The sequence below is a fragment of the Giraffa tippelskirchi genome, chromosome X (genome assembly GCF_054371585.1).
Source record: "Giraffa tippelskirchi isolate mGirTip1 chromosome X, T2T-mGirTip1v1.2.pri, whole genome shotgun sequence".
NCBI classification, from domain to species: Eukaryota; Metazoa; Chordata; class Mammalia; order Artiodactyla; family Giraffidae; genus Giraffa; species Giraffa tippelskirchi.
Genome location: NC_137289.1, coordinates 71,121,469 through 71,142,901, shown reverse-complemented (window position 1 = coordinate 71,142,901; position 21,433 = coordinate 71,121,469).

Below are 21,433 nucleotides of genomic sequence, written 5' to 3'. Positions count from 1 at the left end.
AACCCTAACCCTAACCCTAAACCATAAACCCTAACCCGAACCCTATTCCTAACACTAACTCTAACCCTAAAACGACACCCTAAACCGAACCCTAAAACTTAGCCGACACCCTAACCCTAACCCTAGACCTAGACCTAACCCTAACACGACATCATAACCCGAAACCTTAACCCTAACCCTAACCCTAACCCAACACCTTAACCCAACACCCTAAACCTAACCCTATCCCGACACCCTAACCCTAACACTAACCAGACAACCTAACACTAACGCTAACCCTATTATGACACCCTAACCCTAAACATAACCCTATCCCTAACCCGAAACTTAAACGTAACCTTAACCATAACCCTAACGCTAACCCTAACCCTAACCATAATTCTAACCCTAACCGTAACCAGACACAAGACACCCTAACCCTAACCCTAAACCCTAAACCCTAACCCTAACCCTAATCCTAACACTAACCGTAACTGGACACCAGACACCCTAACCCTAACACTAACCCAACACCCAAGCCCTACCCCTACCCCTAACGCTAAATCTTCCCCGACACCCTAACCCTAACGCTAACCCTAACAAGACACGCTAAACTTAACCCAATGCAACACCCTAATCCTACACCCAAACTCTACCCCGACACCCTAACCGTACCCTAAACCTAACCCAAACCCTAACACTTACCCTACTCCTAAGCCTACCCTTCACCTAACCCAAACCCTAACCCTATCCATAACCCTAACCCTAAACCTAAACCAAACCATAACGCTAACCCTAACCCTAACCCTAACCCTAATCACTAACCCCTAACACTAACATTAACCCTAAACCTAACCCGACACCCAAAACCTAACCATAACCAGACACCCTAACTCTAACTCGACACCCTAACCCTAAAACTAACCAGACAACCTAACCCTAACGCTAACCCTAACACAACACTCTAACCCTAATTCTAACCCTACACTAACCCTAACCCGACACCCTAAACCGTAATCCCTAACAGACACCCTAACCCGACACCCTATCCTGACACCGTAACCCTAAAACGACAACCTAATGTGACACCCTATCCCTAACACGACACCCTAACCCGAAGCCCAAACCCGACACCCTAACCCTAACACAACACCGTAACCCTAACCCTAACCCTAACCCGACACTCTAACCCTAAACCTACACCCTAAAATGACATGCTAACCCGACACCGTCACCTGACACCATAACCCGAACCTGAAACCCTAACCCTCACCCGACACCCTAACCTTAACACGACACCTTAACCCGACACCCTAACCCTAACCCGACATCCTAACCCTAACCGTACCCCTAACACCTAAACCTAACCCTAACCTTAACCCTAACCCTGAGCCTAGACGTAACCCGACAACCTAACCCGACACCCTGAACCTATCCCGACACACTAACCCTAACATGATACACTAACCATAACCCAACACCCAAACCCGACACCCTAACCATTATGGTAACCCTAACATGACACCATAACCCTAAATCTTCCCTAACCTTAACCTGACACCCTCAACCGAACACTAACCCGAACCTGACACCATAACCCATCACCCTAACCCGACACCCTAAACCTAAACCGACACGCTTACCTTAACCCGACACCGTAACCCTAAACCAACAACCTAGCCGTAAACCTAACCCTAAACCTAACCCTAACACTAAGCCTAAGCCTAACCCGTAAACCAACACTAACCCTAACCCTAAGACTACAACCCAAGCCTAAACCTAACCCGATAACCTAACCCTAACCTTAACACTAACCCGACACCAGACACCCTAACCCTAACTCAAACCCGACAACTAAACCCCAACCCTAACCCTAACCCTAAACCTACCCCTAACCCTACCCTTAACCACTAACCCTACCCCTAACCCAACCCTAACCCTAACCCTAACCCTAACACCCTAAACCTAACCCTAAACCTACCCCTAACCCCTAACCCGACCCTAACCCTAACCCTAACTCTAACCCTAAACCGACACCCGAACGCTATCCCTAACACGACACCCTAACCCTAACCCTAACCATAAGCCTAAACCTAAACCTAACCTGACACACTTACCCGACACCATAACCACACACCCTAACCCTTACCCGACACCCGAACCTGACATCATAACCTGACACACTAACCCTAACCCGACACCGTAACCCAACACCCTAACCCTAACCATAACCCGACACCCTAACCCTAACCCAACACCCTAAACCTACCCAAACCCTAACCCTAACCCAAACCCAGCACCCTAACACGACAAACTAACCCAACATCATAACACTAAACCTAACCTTAACCCTAGCCCTAACCCTATTCCTAACCCAACAACCTAACCCAATGCCATAAACCTAACCCTAACCCTTACCCGACACACTAACACGACAACTTATCCCAACACCCTAACCCGACACCCTAACCCTAAACCAACACCCTAACCCTAAACCTAAACCTACCCCTAACCACTAACCAGAATCCTAACCCAACCCTAACCCTAATCTGACACCCTAACTCTAACCCTAAGCCTAACCCTAACCGTAACCCTAAACGTAACCCTAACCCTATCTCTAACCATAACCCCAACCCTAAACCGTAAACCTTAACCCTAACCCTAATCCTAACCCTAACTCTAACCCTAAAACGACACCCTAACCCTAACCCTAAAACTTACCCGACACCCTAACCCTAACCCTAGACCTAGACCTAACCCTAACCCGACATCATAACCCGAAACCTTAACCCTAACCCAAACCCTAACCCGACATCATAACACTAAACCTAACCTTAAACCTAGCCCTAACCCTTACCCTAACCCTATTCCTAAACCAAAACACTAACACAATGCCATAAATCTCACCCTAACCCTAACCCAACACACTAACACGACAACTTAAGCCAACACCCTAACGCGACACCCTAACCCTAAACCGACACCCTACCCTAACCCTAACACGACACCCTAACCCTAACCCTAAACCTACCCCTAACCACTAACCCAAATCCTAACACAAACCTAACCCTAATCTGACACCCTAATCCTAACCCTAACCCTAACCCGAACAGTAACCCTAAACGTAACCGTAACCATAACCCTAATGCTAACCCTAACCCTAACCTGTAAAACGTAACCCTAACCCTAACTCTAACGGTAACCAAACACCAGACACCCTAACCCTAACCCGACAACCTAACCCTAAACCTAACCCTAAACCTACACGCTAACCCTAGCGCTAACACTAACACGACACCCTAACCTTAACCGTAATGTGACACACTAACCCTACACCCAAACTCTAACCCGACACCCTAACCCGAAACTCTAATCCTAACCCGAAACCCTAACCCTAACAAAACAACCTAACTCGAAACTTAACCCTAAACCTAACCCTAACTCTAACCCTGACCCGACACCCTAACCCGACAGCCTAACCTGACACCCTAACCCGACACCCTAACCCAACACCCTAACCCTAATCGTAACTCTAAACCCTAACCCCAACCCCTAACACTAACCCTAGCCTGAAAACCTAACCCTAACCCTAACCCGACTCCGCAACCCTACCCTAACCCTACCCCTAACCCTACCACTAACCCCTAACCCTACACTAAACCAACCCTAACCCTAACCCTAACTCTAACTCAAACCATAACGCTAATCCTAACCCTAACCCTAATCACTAACCCCTAACACTAACCCTAACCCTAACCCGACACCCAAACCCTAACCCTAACCCTAATCCTAACCTTAACCCGACACCCTAACCCTAACGCTAACCCTAACCCGACACCCTAACCCTAACCCTAACCTTACCCTAACCATAACCCGACACCATAACTCAACCCTAACGCGACACCCTAACCCGTAATCCCTAACCCGACACCCTAACCAGACACCCTAACCGACACCCTAACCAGCCACTCTAACACTAACTGTAAACCCTAACCCGACACCCTAGCCCGGCAGCCTAACCAGACACCCTAAGCCTTACCCGACACCCGAACCTGACATCATAACCAGACACATTAACCCTAACCCAACACCCTAACCCTAATCCTAAGCTGACACCCAAACTCAACACCCTAAAAGACACCCTAAGCCAACACATAACCCTAACCCGACACCCTAACCCTAACCCAACACCCGAAACCTACCCAAACCCAAACCCTAACCCAAACCCAGCACCCTAACACGACAAACTAACCCAACATCATAACACTAAACCTAACCTTAACCCTAGCCCTAACCATATTCCTAACCCAACAACCTAACCCAATGCCATAAACCTAACCCTAACCCTAACCCGACACACTAACACGACAACTTAACCCAACACCCTAACCCGACACCCTAAACCTAAACCGACACCCTAACCCTAACCGTAATATGACACCCTAACCAGACACCCTAACCCTAAACCAACAACCTAACCCTAACCCTAAACCTACCCCTAACCACTAACCCGAATCCTAACCAAACCCTAAACCTTATCTGTCACCCTAACTCTAACCCTAACCCTAACCTTAACCCTAATGTTAACCCTAACAAGACACGCTAAACTTAACCCTAACGCAACACCCTAACCCTACACACAAACTCTACCCCGACACCCTAACTGTACTTTAAACCTAAACCAAACCCTAACCCTACCCATAACCCTAACCCTAAACCTAACCCAAACCATAACTCTAACCCTATCCCTAACCCTAATCACTAAGCCCTAACACTAACATTAACTCTAACCCTAACCCTGACCCAAAACCCAAACCCTAACCATAATCCGACACCCTAACTCTAACTCGACACCCTAACCATAAAACTAACCAGACAACCTAACCCTAACGCTAACCCTAACACAACACTCTAACCTTAATTCTAACCTACACTAACCCTAACCCGACACCCTAAACCGTAATCCCTAACCAACACCATAACCCGACACCCTATCCTAACACCATAACGCTAAAACGACAACCTAACACGACACCCTAACCCTAACGCAACACCCTAACCCGAAGCCCAAACCCGACACCCTAACCCTAACACAACACCGTAACCCTAACGCTAACCCGACACTCTATCCCTAAACCTAGACCCTAAAATGACACGTTAACCCGACACCATCACCTGACACCGTAACCCTAACCCTCACCTGACACCCTAACCTTAACATTACACCATCACCCGACACCCTATCCTGACACCGTAACCCTAAAAAGACAACCTAACGTGACACCCTACCCCTAACGCGAAACCCTAACCCGAAGCCCAAAACGGACACCCTAACCCTAACACAACACCGTAACCCTAACCCTAACCCGACACTCTAACCCTAAACCTACACCCTAAACTGACTCGCTAACCCGACACCGTCACCTGACACCCTAACCCTCACCAGACACCCTAACGTTAACAAGACACCCTAACCCGGCACCCTAACCCGACACCCTAACCCTAACCCGACATCCTAACCCTAACCGTACCCCTAACACCTAAACCTAACCCTAACCTTAACCCTAACCCTGAGCCTAAACGTAACCCGACAACCTAACCCGACACCCTAAACCTATCCCGACACACTAACCCTAACATGATACACTAAACACAACCCAACAACCAAACCCGACACCCTAACCATTATGCTAACCCTAACATGACACCGTAACCCTAAATCTTCCCTAACCCGAACCTGACACTCTAACCCGAACACTAACCCGAACCTGACACCCTAACCCATCACCCTAACCCAACACCCTAAACCTAAACCGACACCCTTACCCTAACCCGACACCGTAACCCTAAACCAACAACCTAACCGTAAATCTAACCCTAAACCTAACCCTAACACTAAGCCTAAGCCTAACCCGTAACCCAACACTAACCCTAACCCTAACCCTAACCCAAACCCTAAGACTACACCCCAAGCTTAAACCTAACCCGATAACATAACCCTAACCTTAACACTAACCCGACACCAGACACCCTAACCCTAACTCAAACCCAACACTCAAACCCGACAACTCAACCCCAACCCTAACCCTAACCCTAAACCTTCCCCTACCCCTACCCTTAACCGCTTACCCTACCCCTAACCCAACCCTAACCCTAACCCTAACCCGACACCCTAACCCTAATCGGACACCCTAAACCTACCCAAACCCTAACCCTAAGACTTACCCTAACCCAGCACCCTATAACACGGCAAACAAACCCGACATCATAACACTAAACCTAACCTTAAACCTAGCCCTAACCCTTACCCTAACCCTATTCCTAACCCAACACACTAACACAACGCCATAAACCTAACCCTAACCCTAACCCAACACACTAACACGACAACTTAAGCCAACACCCTAACCTGACACCCTAACCCTAAACCGACACCCTAACACTAACCCTAACATGACACCCTAACCCTAACCCTAAACCTACCCCTAAACACTAACCCGAATCCTAACACAACCCTAACCCTAATCTGACACCCTAATCCTAACCCTAACCCTAACCCTAACCTAACAGTAACCCTAAACGTAACCGTAACCTTAACCCTAATGCTAACCCTAACCCTAAAACTAAACCGTAAACCCTAACCCTAACCCTAACTCCAAGCCTAACCGGACACCAGACACCCTAACCCTAACCCTAACACGACTCCCTAACACTAACCCTAGCCTGACAACCTAACCCTAACCCTAACCCGACACCGCAACCCTAACCTAACCCTACCACTAACCCTACCACTAACCCCTAACCCTACACTAAACCAACCCTCACCCTAACCCCAACTCTAACCCAAACCATAACCCTAACCCTAACCCTAACCCTACCTCTAACACCTAACCCTAACATTAACCCTAACCCTAACCCAACAGTAACCCTAACCCTAACCTTACCCTAACATTAACCCTAAACGTAACCGTAACCATAACCCTAATGCTAACCCTAACCCTAAACCTAAACCGTAAACCCTAACCCTAACCCTAATCCTAACCCTAACCCTAACCCTAACGGTAACCGAACACCAGACACCCTAACCCTAACCCTAACCCGACAACCTAACCCGACAACCTATCCCTAACCCTAGCGCTAACACTAACACGACACCCTAACATCAACCCTAATGCGACACGCTAACCCTACACCCAAACTCTAACCCGACACCCTAACCCGAAATTCTAAGCCTAACCCGAAACCCTAACCCTAACAAAACAACCTAACTCTAAACTTAACCCTAAACCTAACCCAAACTCTAACCCTGACCTGACACCCTTAACCAACAGCCTAACCTGACACCCTAACCCGACACCCTAACCCTAATCGTAACTCGAAACCCTAACCCTAACCCCTAACACTAACCCTAACCTTAACCCTAACCCTAAACCTAACCCTAACCCTAAACCAAAACCCTAACCCTTACCCTAAATCTAACCCTAACACCTAACCACTAACTCTAACCCTAAATCCTAACCCTAAGCCTAACAATAACCCTAACCCCTAACACTAACCCTAACCATACCCCTAATCCTAACTCCAAGCCTAACCGGACATCAGACACCAAAACCCTAACCCTAAAACGACACCCTAACACTAACCCTAGCATGACAACCTAACACTAACCCTTACCCGACACCGCAACCCTACCCTAACCCTACCCCTAACCCTACCACTAACCCCTAACCCTACACTAAACCAAGCCTAACCCTAACCCTAACCCTAACCCTAACCCTAACCCCAACCCGACACCCTAACCGAACACCCTAACCCTAACCGTAAACCGACACCCTAACACTAACTGTAACCTGACAACCTAACCCTAATCTGACACCCTAAACCTAAGCTAACCCTAACCCTAACCCTAACCTGAGGCACTAACCCGACACCCTAAACCGACAACCTAACCTGACACCCTAAACCTAAGCATACACCCTAACCCTATCCCGACACCATAACCCGACACCCTAACCCTAACACTAACCCTAAAGCTAACCCTACCCCTAACCCCTAACCCTAACATTAACCCTAACCCTAACCCAACAGTAACCCTAACCCTAACCTTACCCTAACCTTAACCCTAAACCCTAACTCGAGACCCTAACCCAACACCCTAACCTGACATGCTAACCTGACACACCCTAACCCTAAACGGTCAGCCTAACCCAACACCCTAACCCTAAGCCTAACCGTACATCTAACCCTAACCTGGCACCCTAACATGACAATCTAACCCAACAACCTAACACTAACACTAACCCTGACCCGACACCCTAACCTGAAACCCTAAACAGACACCCTACCCAGAACCCTAACCAGACAACCTTACCATAAACCTAACCCTAACCCTATCCCCACATCCTAACCCTAACCCTAACGCTAACCCTAACAGTAACACGAACCCTAAACTTATCCCGACACCCTAAACCTAACCCTAACCCTACCTCTAACCCCTAACCCTACCCTAACCCTAAACCAACCCTAACCCTAACCCTAACCCTAACTCTAAACCTAAACCGACACCCGAACCCTATCCCTAACACGACAACCTAACCCAAACCCTAACCATAAGCCTAAACCTAAATCTAACCTGACACACTCCCCCGACACCCTAACCAGACACCCTAACCCTTACCCGACACCCGAACCTGACGTCATAACCAGACACACTAACCCGAACCCGACACCGTAACCCAACACCCTAACCCTAATCCTAACCCGACACCCAAACCCGACACCCTAAATGAGACCCTAAGCCAACACATAACCCTAACCCTAACCCGACACCCTAACCCTAACCCAACACCCTAAACCTACCCAAACCCTAACCCTAACCCAAACCCAGCACCCTAACATGACAAACTAACCCAACATCATAACACTAAACCTAACCTTAACCCTAGCCCTAACCCTATTCCTAACCCAACAACCTAACCCAATGCCATAAACCTAACCCTAACCCTAACCCAACACACTAACACGACAACTTAACCCAACACCCTAACCCGACACCCTAACCCTAACCCTAGACCTAGACCTAACCCTAACACGACATCATAACCCGAACCTTACCCTAACCCTAACCCTATCCCAACACCCTAACACTAACACTAACCAGACAACCTAACACTAACGCTAACCCTAACACGACACCCTAACCCTAAACCTAACCCTAACCCTAAACCAAAACCTAAACGTAACCTTAACCCTAACCCTAACGCTAACCCAAACCCTAACCCTAACCCTAACCATAATCCTAACCCTAACCGTAACCGGACACAAGACACCCTAACCCTAACCCTAAACGTAACCCTAACCCTAAACGTAACCCTAACCCTAAACCCTAAACCCTAACCCTAAACATAATCCTAACCCTAACCATAACCGGACACCAGACAACCTAACCCTAACACTAACCCAACATCCAAACCCTACCCCTAACCCTAACCCTAAATCTTACCCGACACCCTAACCCTAAACCTAACACTAACCCTAACGCTAACCCTAACAAGACACACTAAACTTAACCCTAACGCAACACCCTAATCCTACACCCAAACTCTACCCCGACACCCTAACCGTAACCTAAACCTAACCCAAACGCTAACACTTACCCTACCCCTAAACCCACCCTTCACCTAACCCAAACCCTAACCCTATTCATAGCCCTAACCCTAAACCTGACCCAAACCATAACACTAAACCTAACCCTAACCCTAATCACTAACCCCTAACACTAACATTAACCCTAACCCTAACCCGACACCCAAAACCTAACCATAACCTGACACCCTAACTCTAACTCGACACCCTACCCTAAAACTAACCAGACAACCTAACCCTAACACAACAATCTAACCCTAATTCTAACCCTACACTAACCCTAACCCGACACCCTAAACAGTAATCCCTAACCGACACCCTAACCCGACACCCTATCCTGACACCGTAACCCTAAAACGACAACCTAACGCGACACCCTAACCCTAACACGACACCCTAACCCGAAGCCAAAACCCGACACCCTAAACCTAACACAACACCGTAACCCTAACCCTAACCCGACACTCTAACCCTAAACCTACACCCTAAAATGACACGCTAACTCGACACCGTCACCTGACACCGTAACCCGAACCTGACACCCTAACCCTCACCCGACACACTAACCTTAACATGACACCCTAAACCGACACCCTAACCCGACACCCTAACCCTAACCCGACATCCTAACCCTAACCGTACCCCTAACACCTAAAGCTAACCCTAACCTTAACCCTAACCCTGAGCCTAAACGTAACCCGACAACCTAACCCGACACCCTCAACCTATCCCGACACACTAACCCTAACATGATACACTAACCATAACCCAACACCCAAACCCAACATCCTAACCATTATGGTAACCCTAACATGACACCGTAACCCTAAATCTTCCCTAACCTTAACCTGACACCCTCAACCGAACACTAACCCGAACCTGACACCATAACCCATCACCCTAACCCGACACCCTAAACCTAAACCGACACGCTTACCTTAACCCGACACCGTAACCCTAAACCAACAACCTAGCCGTAAACCTAACCCTAAACCTAACCCTAACACTAAGCCTAAGCCTAACCCGTAAACCAGCACTAACCCTAACCCTAAGACTACAATCCAAGCCTAAACCTAACCCGATAACCTAACCCTAACCTTAACACCAACCCGACACCAGACACCCTAACCCTAACTCAAACCCGACAACTAAACCCCAACCCTAACCCTAAACCTAAACCTACCCCTAACCCTACCCTTAACCACTAACCCTACCCCTAATCCAACCCTAACCCAAACCCTAACCCTAACACCCTAAACCTACCCCTAACCCCTAACCCGACCCTAACCCTAACCCTAACTCTAACCCTAAACCGACACCCGAACGCTATCCCTAACACGACACCCTAACCCTAACCCTAACCATAAGCCTAAACCTAAACCTAACCTGACACACTTACCCGACACCATAACCACACACCCTAACCCTTACCCGACACCCGAACCTGACATCATAACCTGACACACTAACCCTAACCCAACACCGTAACCCAACACCCTAACCCTAACCATAACCCGACACCCTAACCCTAACCCAACACCCTAAACCTACCCAAACCCTAACCCTAACCCAAACCCAGCACCCTAACACGACAAACTAACCCAACATCATAACACTAAACCTAACCTTAACCCTAGCCCTAACCCTATTCCTAACCCAACAACCTAACCCAATGCCATAAACCTAACCCTAACCCTTACCCGACACACTAACACGACAACTTAACCCAACACCCTAACCCGACACCCTAACCCTAAACCTAACCCTAACCCTACACCCTAACCCTAGCGCTAACACTAACACGACACCCTAACCTTAACCCTAATGCGACACACTAACCCTACACCCAAACTCTTACCCGACACCCTAACCCGAAACTCTAAGCCTAACCCGAAACCCTAACCCTAACAAAACAACCTAACTCTAAACTTAACCCTAAACCTAACCCTAACTCTAACCCTGACCCGACACCCTAACCGGACAGCCTAACCTGACACCCTAACCCGACACCCTAACCCAACACCCTAACCCTAATCGTAACTCTTAACCCTAACCCCAACCCCTAACACTAACCCTAGCCTGAAAACCTAACCCTAACCCTAACCCGACTCCGCAACCCTACCCTAACCCTACCCCTAACCCTACCACTAACCCCTAACCCTACACTAAACCAACCCTAACCCTAACCCTAACTCTAACTCAAACCATAACGCTAATCCTAACCCTAACCCTAATCACTAACCCCTAACACTAACCCTAACCCTAACCCGACACCCAAACCCTAACCCTAACCCTAACCCTAACCTTAACCCGACACCCTAACCCTAACGCTAACCCTAACACGACACCCTAACCCTAACCCTAACCTTACCCTAACCATAACCCGACACCATAACTCAACCCTAACGTGACACCCTAACCCGTAATCCCTAACCCGACACCCTAACCACACACCCTAACCGACACCCTAACCAGCCACTCTAACACTAACTGTAAACCCTAACCCGACACCCTAGCCTGACACCCTAGCCCGACAGCCTAACCCGACACCCGAACCCGACACGCTAACCCTAACCAGACACCCTAATCCTAACCCCAACCCTAAAGCTAACCCAAAACCTAACCCTAACCCGACACCCAAACCGGACACCCGACACCCTAACCCTAACACTAGCCCTAAAGCTAACCCTACATCTAAACCCTAACCCTAACATTAACACTAACCCTAACCCAACCGTAACCCTAACCCTAAACTTACCCTAAACCTAACCCTAAACCCTAACTCGAGACCCTAACCCAACACCCTAACCCGACATGCTAACCTGACACCCTAACCCTAAACGGACACCCTAACCCGACACACTAACCCTAAGCCTAACCGTAAATCTAACCCTATCCTGGCACCCTAACACGACAATCTAACCCAACAACCTAACCCTAACACTAACCCTGACCCGACACCCTAACCTGAAACCCTAAACAGACACCCTACCCAGAACCCTAACCAGACAACCTTACCATAAAACTAACCCTAACCCTATCCCCACATCCTAAGCCTAACCCTAACCCTAACCATAACACTAACACGAACCCTAAACTTAACCTGACACCCTAAACCTAAACCTAACCTTAACCCTACCCCTAACCCTACCTTAACCCTAACCGAACCCTAACCCTAACCCTAACTCTAACCCTAAACCGACACTCGAACCCTATCCCTAACATGACACCATAACCCTAGCCCTATCCGTAAGCCTAAACCTAAACCTAAAGTGACACAAACCCGACACCCTAACCAGACACACTACCCCTTACCCGACACCCGAACCTGACATCATAACCAGACACACGAACCCTATCCTGACACCGTAACCCAACACCCTAACCCTAATCTTAACCCGACACCCAAACCTGACACCCTAAACGACACCCAAAGCCAACACATAACCCTAACCCTAACCCGACACCCTAACGCTAACCCAACACCCTAAACCTACCCTAACCCTAAACCTAACCCAAACCCAGCACCCTAACACGACAAACTAACCCAACATCATAACACTAAACCTAACCCTAACCCTATTCCTAACCCAACAACCTAACCCAATGCCTCAAACCTAACTCTAACCCTAACCCGACACACTAACACGACAACTTAACCCAACACCCTAACCCTAAACCGACACCCTAACCCTAACCCTAACTGTAATACGGCACCCTAACCCTAAACCAACACCCTAACCCTAAACCTAAACCTACCCCTAACCACTAACCCGAATCCTAACCGAAGTCTAACCCTAATCTGACACCCTAACACTAACCCTAATCCTAACCCTAACCGTAACCCTAAAGGTAACCCTAACCCTAACGCTAACCCTAACCCTAACCTAAACCATAAGCCCTAACCCGAACCCTATTCCTAACACTAACTCTAACCCTAAAACGACACCCTAAACCTAACCCTAAAACTTAGCCGACACCCTAACCCTAACCCTAGACCTAGACCTAACCCTAACCCGACATCATAACCCGAAACCTTAACCCTAACCCTAACCCTAACCCAACACCCTAACCCAACACCCTAAACCTAACCCTATCCCGACACCCTAACCCTAACACTAACCAGACAACCTAACACTAACACTAACCCTATTATGACACCCTAACCCTAAACATAACCCTAACCCTAACCCGAAACCTAAACGTAACCTTAACCATAACCCTAACGCTAACCCTAACCCTAACCATAATCCTAACCCTAACCGTAACCGGACACAAGACACCCTAACCCTAACCCTAAACCCTAAACCCTAATCCTAACCCTAACCGTAACCGGACACCAGACACCCTAACCCTAACACTAACCCAACACCCAAGCCCTACCCCTACCCCTAACAATAAATCTTACCCGACACCCTAACCCTAACGTTAACCCTAACAAGACACGTTAACTTAACCCTAACGCAACACCCTAATCCTACACCCAAACTCTACCCCGACACCCTAACCGTACCCTAAACCTAACCCAAACCCTAACACTTACCCTACTCCTAAGCCTACCCTTCACCTAACCCAAACCCTAACCCTATCCATAACCCTAACCCTAAACCTAAACCAAAGCATAACGCTAACCCTAACCCTAACCCTAATCACTAACCCCTAACACTAACATTAACCCTAAACCTAACCCGACACCCAAAACCTAACCATAACCCGACACCCTAACTCTAACTCGACACCCTAACCCTAAAACTAACCAGACAACCTAACCCTAACGCTAACCCTAACACCACACTCTAACCCTAATTCTAACCCTACACTAACCCTAACCCGACACCCTAAACCGTAATCCCTAACCGACACCCTAACCCGACACCCTATCCTGACACCGTAACCCTAAAACGACAACCTAACGTGACACCCTATCCCTAACACGACACCCTAACCCGAAGCCCAAACCCGACACCCTAACCCTAACACAACACCGTAACCCTAACCCTAACCCGACACTCTAACCCTAAACCTACACCCTAAAATGACACGCTAACCCGACACCATCACCTGACACCGTAACCCGAACCTGACACCCTAACCCTCACCCAACACCCTAACCTTAACACGACACCCTAACCCGACACCCTAACCCTAACCCGACAGCCTAACCCTAACCGTACCCCTAACACCTAAACCTAACCCTAACCTTAACCCTAACCCTGAGCCTAAACGTAACCCGACAACCTAACCCGACACCCTGAACCTATCCAGACACACTAACCCTAACATGATACACTAACCATAACCCAACACCCAAACCTGACACCCTAACCATTATGGTAACCCTAACATGACACCGTAACCCTAAATCTTCCCTAACCTTAACCTGACACTCTCAACCGAACACTAACCCGAACCTGACACCATAACCCATCACCCTAACCCGACACCCTAAATCTAAACCGACACGCTTACCTTAACCCGACACCGTAACCCTAAACCAACAACCTAGCCGTAAACCTAACCCTAAACCTAACCCTAACACTAAGCCTAAGCCTAACCCGTAAACCAACACTAACCCTAACCCTAAGACTACAACCCAAGCCTAAACCTAACCCGATAACCTAACCCTAACCTTAACACTAACCCGACACCAGACACCCTAACCCTAACTCAAACCCAACAACTAAACCCCAACCCTAACCCTATCCCTAAACCTACCCCTAACCCTACCCTTAACCACTAACCCTACCCCTAACCCAACCCTAACCCTAACCCTAACCCAACACCCTAAACCTAACCCTAAACCTACCCCTAACCCCTAACCCGACCCTAACCCTAACCCTAACTCTAACCCTAAACCGACACCCGAACGCTATCCCTAACACGACACCCTAACCCTAACCCTAACCATAAGCCTAAACCTAAACCTAACCTGACACACTTACCCGACACCATAACCAGACACCCTAACCCATACCAGACACCCGAACCTGACATCATAACCTGACACACTAACCCTAACCCAACACCGTAACCCAACACCCTAACCCTAACCATAACCCGACACCCTAACCCTAACCCAACACCCTAAACCTACCCAAACCCTAACCCTAACCCAAACCCAGCACCCTAACACGACAAACTAACCCAACATCATAACACTAAACCTAACCTTAACCCTAGCCCTAACCCTATTCCTAACCCAACAACCTAACCCAATGCCATAAACCTAACCCTAAACCTTACCCGACACACTAACACGACAACTTAACCCAACACCCTAACCCGACACCCTAACCCTAAACCAACACCCTAACCATAAACCTAAACCTACCCCTAACCACTAACCCGAATCCTAACCCAACCCTAACCCTAATCTGACACCCTAACTCTAACCCTAACCCTAACCCTAACCGTAACCCTAAACGTAACCCTAACCCTAACCCTAACCCTAACCCTAACCCTAACCCTAACCCTAACCCCTAACCCCTAACCCTACCCTAACCCTAACCCTAACCCTAACCCTAACCCAACACACTAACACGACAACTTAAGCCAACACCCTAACCCGACACCCTAACCCTAAACCGATACCCTAACCCTAACCCTAACACGACACCCTAACACTAACCCTAAACCTACCCATAACCACTAACCCTAATCCTAACCCTAACCCTAACCCGAACAGTAACCCTAAATGTAACCGTAACCATAACCCTAATGCTAACCCTAACCCTAACCCTAACCCAACACCCTAAACCTAACCCTATCCCGACACCCTAACCCTAACACTAACCAGACAACCTAACACTAACGCTAACCCTATTATGACACCCTAACCCTAAACCTAACCCTAACCCTAACCCGAAACCTAAACGTAACCTTAACCATAACCCTAACGCTAACCCTAACCCTAACCATAATCCTAACCCTAACCGTAACCGGACACAAGACACCCTAACCCAAACCCTAAACCCTAAACCCTAATCCTAACCCTAATCCTAACCCTAACCGTAACCGGACACCAGACACCCTAACCCTAACCCTAACCCTAACCCTAACCGTATCCCTAACACCTAAACCTAACCCTAAACTTAACCCTAACCCTGAGCCTAGACGTAACCCAACAACCTAACCCGACACCCTGAACCTATCCCGACACACTAACCCTAACATGATACACTAACCATAACCCAACACCCAAACCCGACACCCTAACCATTATGGTAACCCTAACATGACACCATAACCCTAAATCTTCCCTAACCTTAACCTGACACCCTCAACCGAACACTAACCCGAACCTGACACCATAACCCATCACCCTAACCCGACACCCTAAACCTAAACCGACACGCTTACCTTAACCCGACACCGTAACCCTAAACCAACAACCTAGCCGTAAACCTAACCCTAAACCTAACCCTAACACTAAGCCTAAGCCTAACCCGTAAACCAACACTAACCCTAACCCTAAGACTACAACCCAAGCCTAAACCTAACCCGATAAACTAACCCTAACCTTAACACTAACCCGACACCAGACACCCTAACCCTAACTCAAACCCGACAACTAAACCCCAACCCTAACCCTAAGCCTAAACCTACCCCTAACCCTACCCTTAACCACTAACCCTACCCCTAACCCAACCCTAACCCTAACCCTAACCCAACACCCTAAACCTAACCCTAAACCTACCCCTAACCCCTAACCCGACCCTAACCCTAACCCTAACTCTAACCCTAAACCGACACCCGAACGCTATCCCTAACACGACACCCTAACCCTAACCCTAACCATAAGCCTAAACCTAAACCTAACCTGACACACTTACCCGACACCATAACCACACACCCTAACACTTACCCGACACCCGAACCTGACATCATAACCTGACACACTAACCCTAACCCGACACCGTAACCCAACACCCTAACCCTAACCATAACCCGACACCCTAACCCTAACCCAACACCCTAAACCTACCCAAACCCTAACCCTAACCCAAACCCAGCACCCTAACACGACAAACTAACCCAACATCATAACACTAAACCTAACCTTAACCCTAGCCCTAACCCTATTCCTAACCCAACAACCTAACCCAATGCCATAAACCTAACCCTAACCCTTACCCGACACACTAACACGACAACTTATCCCAACACCCTAACCCGACACCCTAACCCTAAACCAACACCCTAACCCTAAACCTAAACCTACCCCTAACCACTAACCCGAATCCTAACCCAACCCTAACCCTAATCTGACACCCTAACTCTAACCCTAAGCCTAACCCTAACCGTAACCCTAAACGTAACCCTAACCCTACCTCTAACCCTAACCCTAACCCTAAACCATAAACCTTAACCCTAACCCTAATCCTAACCCTAACTCTAACCCTAAAACGACACCCTAACCCTAACCCTAAAACTTACCCGACACCCTAACCCTAACCCTAGACCTAGACCTAACCCTAACCCGACATCATAACCCGAAACCTTAACCCTAACCCTAACCCTAACCCGACATCATAACACTAAACCTAACCTTAAACCTAGCCCTAACACTTACCCTAACCCTATTCCTAAACCAACACACTAACACAATGCCATAAATCTCACCCTAACCCTAACCCAACACACTAACACGACAACTTAAGCCAACACCCTAACGCGACACCCTAACCCTAAACCGACACCCTACCCTAACCCTAACACGACACCCTAACCCTAACCCTACCCCTAACCACTAACCCGAATCCTAACACAAACCTAACCCTAATCTGACACCCTAATCCTAACCCTAACCCTAACCCGAACAGTAACCCTAAACGTAACCGTAACCATAACCCTAATGCTAACCCTAACCCTAACCTGTAAAACGTAACCCTAACCCTAACTCTAACGGTAACCGAACACCAGACACCCTAACCCTAACCCGACAACCTAACCCTAAACCTAACCCTAACCCTAGCGCTAACACTAACACGACACCCTAACCTTAACCCTAATGTGACACACTAACCCTACACCCAAACTCTAACCCGACACCCTAACACGAAACTCTAAGCCTAACCCGAAACCCTAACCCTAACAAAACAACCTAACTCTAAACTTAACCCTAAACCTAACCCTAACTCTAACCCTGACCCGACACCCTAACCCGACAGCCTAACCTGACACCCTAACCCGACACCCTAACCCAACACCCTAACCCTAATCGTAACTCTAAACCCTAACCCCAACCCCTAACACTAACCCTAGCCTGAAAACCTAACCCTAACCCTAACCCGACTCCGCAACCCTACCCAACCCTACCCCTAACCCTACCACTAACCCCTAACCCTACACTAAACCAACCCTAACCCTAACCCTAACTCTAACTCAAACCATAACGCTAATCCTAACCCTAACCCTAATCACTAACCCCTAACACTAACCCTAACCCTAACCCGACACCCAAACCCTAACCCTAACCCTAACCCTAACCTTAACCCGACACCCTAACCCTAACGCTAACCCTAACACGACACCCTAACCCTAACCCTAACCTTACCCTAAAAATAACCCGACACCATAACTCAACCCTAACGCGACACCCTAACCCGTAATCCCTAACCCGACACCCTAACCAGACACCCTAACCGACACCTTAACCAGCCACTCTAACACTAACTGTAAACCCTAACCCGACACCCTAGCCCGGCAGCCTAACCAGACACCCTAAGCCTTACCCGACACCTGAACCTGACATCATAACCAGACACATTAACCCTAACCCAACACCCTAACCCTAATCCTAACCTGACACCCAAACTCAACACCCTAAAAGACACCCTAAGCCAACACATAACCCTAACCCGACACCCTAACCCTAACCCAACACCCGAAACCTACCCAAACCCAAACCCTAACCCAAACCCAGCACCCTAACACGACAAACTAACCCAACATCATAACACTAAACCTAACGTTAACCCTAGCCCTAACCCTATTCCTAACCCAACAACCTAACCCAATGCCATAAACCTAACCCTAACCCTAACCCGACACACTAACACGACAACTTAACCCAACACCCTAACCCGACACCCTAAACCTAAACCGACACCCTAACCCTAACCGTAATATGACACCCTAACCAGACACCCTAACCCTAAACCAACAACCTAACCCTAACCCTAAACCTACCCCTAACCACTAACCCGAATCCTAACCAAACCCTAACCCTTATCTGTCACCCTAACTCTAACCCTAACCCTAACCTTAACCCTAATGTTAACCCTAACAAGACACGCTAAACTTAACCCTAACGCAACACCCTAACCCTACACACAAACTCTACCCCGACACCCTAACTGTACCTTAAACCTAAACCAAACCCTAACCCTACCCATAACCCTAACCCTAAACCTAACCCAAACCATAACTCTAACCCTAACCCTAACCCTAACCACTAAGTCCTAACACTAACATTAACTCTAACCCTAACCCTAACCCAAAACCCAAACCCTAACCATAACCCGACACCCTAACTCTAACTCGACACCCTAACCATAAAACTAACCAGACAACCTAACCCTAACGCTAACCCTAACACAACACTCTAACCTTAATTCTAACCTACACTAACCCTAACCCGACACCCTAAACCGTAATCCCTAACCAACACCATAACCCGACACCCTATCCTAACACCATAACCCTAAAACGACAACCTAACACGACACCCTAACCCTAACGCAACACCCTAACCCGAAGCCCAAACCCGACACCCTAACCCTAACACAACACCGTAACCCTAACGCTAACCCGACACTCTATCCCTAAACCTAGACCCTAAAATGACACGTTAACCCGACACCATCACCTGACACCGTAACCCTAACCCTCACCTGACACCCTAACCTTAACATGACACCATAACCCGACACCCTATCCTGACACCGTAACCCTAAAAAGACAACCTAACGTGACACCCTACCCCTAACGCGAAACCCTAAACCGAAGCCCAAAACGGACACCCTAACCCTAACACAACACCGTAACCCTAACCCTAACCCGACACTCTAACCCTAAACCTACACCCTAAACTGACACGCTAACCCGACACCGTCACCTGACACCCTAACCCTCACCAGACACCCTAACGTTAACACGACACCCTAACCCGGCACCCTAACCCAACACCCTAACCCTAACCCGACAGCCTAACCCTAACCGTACCCCTAACACCTAAACCTAACCCTAACCTTAACCCTAACCCTGAGCCTAAACGTAACCCGACAACCTAACCCGACACCCTAAACCTATCCCGACACACTAACCCTAACATGATACACTAACCACAACCCAACAACCAAACCCGACACCCTAACCATTATGCTAACCCTAACATGACACCGTAACCCTAAATCTTCCCTAACCCGAACCTGACACTCTAACCCGAACACTAACCCGAACCTGACACCCTAACCCATCACCCTAACCCAACACCCTAAACCTAAACCGACACCCTTACCCTAACCCGACACCGTAACCCTAAACCAACAACCTAACCGTAAATCTAACCCTAAACCTAACCCTAACACTAAGCCTAAGCCTAACCCGTAACCCAACACTAACCCCAACCCTAACCCTAACCCTAACCCAAACCCTAAGACTACACCCCAAGCTTAAACCTAACCCGATAACATAACCCTAACCTTAACACTAACCCGACACCAGACACCCTAACCCTAACTCAAACCCAACACTCAAACCCGACAACTCAACCCCAACCCTAACCCTAACCCTAAACCTTCCCCTA